Below are 638 nucleotides of genomic sequence, written 5' to 3'. Positions count from 1 at the left end.
CCAAGAGTGTTGACTGTGGAGCCGAGCAAACTGAAGCTGACATCCTTGTCTATTTCACACTCTTAAGAGGTCACTGTTTGTTGGAGGTGTCTAAATTCTAGCAAGTGTATTTAGCACTATTGAAGGAAATATAATAGAAACTCCATCTAACTAGCAATTGTAACATCATTTGGACTGTGCATATGTTAGAAAACACTCAATGGAGAATGGGAGAGAAAACTGATTAGGCTCCACCATGGAAAAAAAAATCAGAGAGTTCTGAGGAAAATATGCATTCAGTGTTAAATTTCATGTTACTTCACAATGGCTCGACGAATTGTATTAGAAAAGTCCTGTTTAATTAGGTAAATTACAGACCAATGGAACAGTTAGTTAATCCCCAAGGTTTAAATAGTATAAATAAATCAATTTATGGGCTAACTGAACATGGGGTGAGGTCAGGAACTATACATGCATTACAAGTGAACTAATTTAAATTGGAGTGTTTTGAAACATGTAACATATTTGCTAAAGGTAAGGTATTATTATAATAATTGAAGAATGTTATGGAGTTTTAAACACAATTACTAACTCTGCGTGATTTAATTTTAGATGCTTACTGGTAAGAATTATGATTAAGTACCTCTTTTCCCTACCTG

Source organism: Elephantulus edwardii, unplaced genomic scaffold (assembly GCF_000299155.1).
Source record: "Elephantulus edwardii isolate Elephantulus edwardi_28Jun2011 unplaced genomic scaffold, EleEdw1.0 scaffold00098, whole genome shotgun sequence".
Classification (NCBI taxonomy): domain Eukaryota; kingdom Metazoa; phylum Chordata; class Mammalia; order Macroscelidea; family Macroscelididae; genus Elephantulus; species Elephantulus edwardii.
This window is presented reverse-complemented; position numbering follows the sequence as displayed.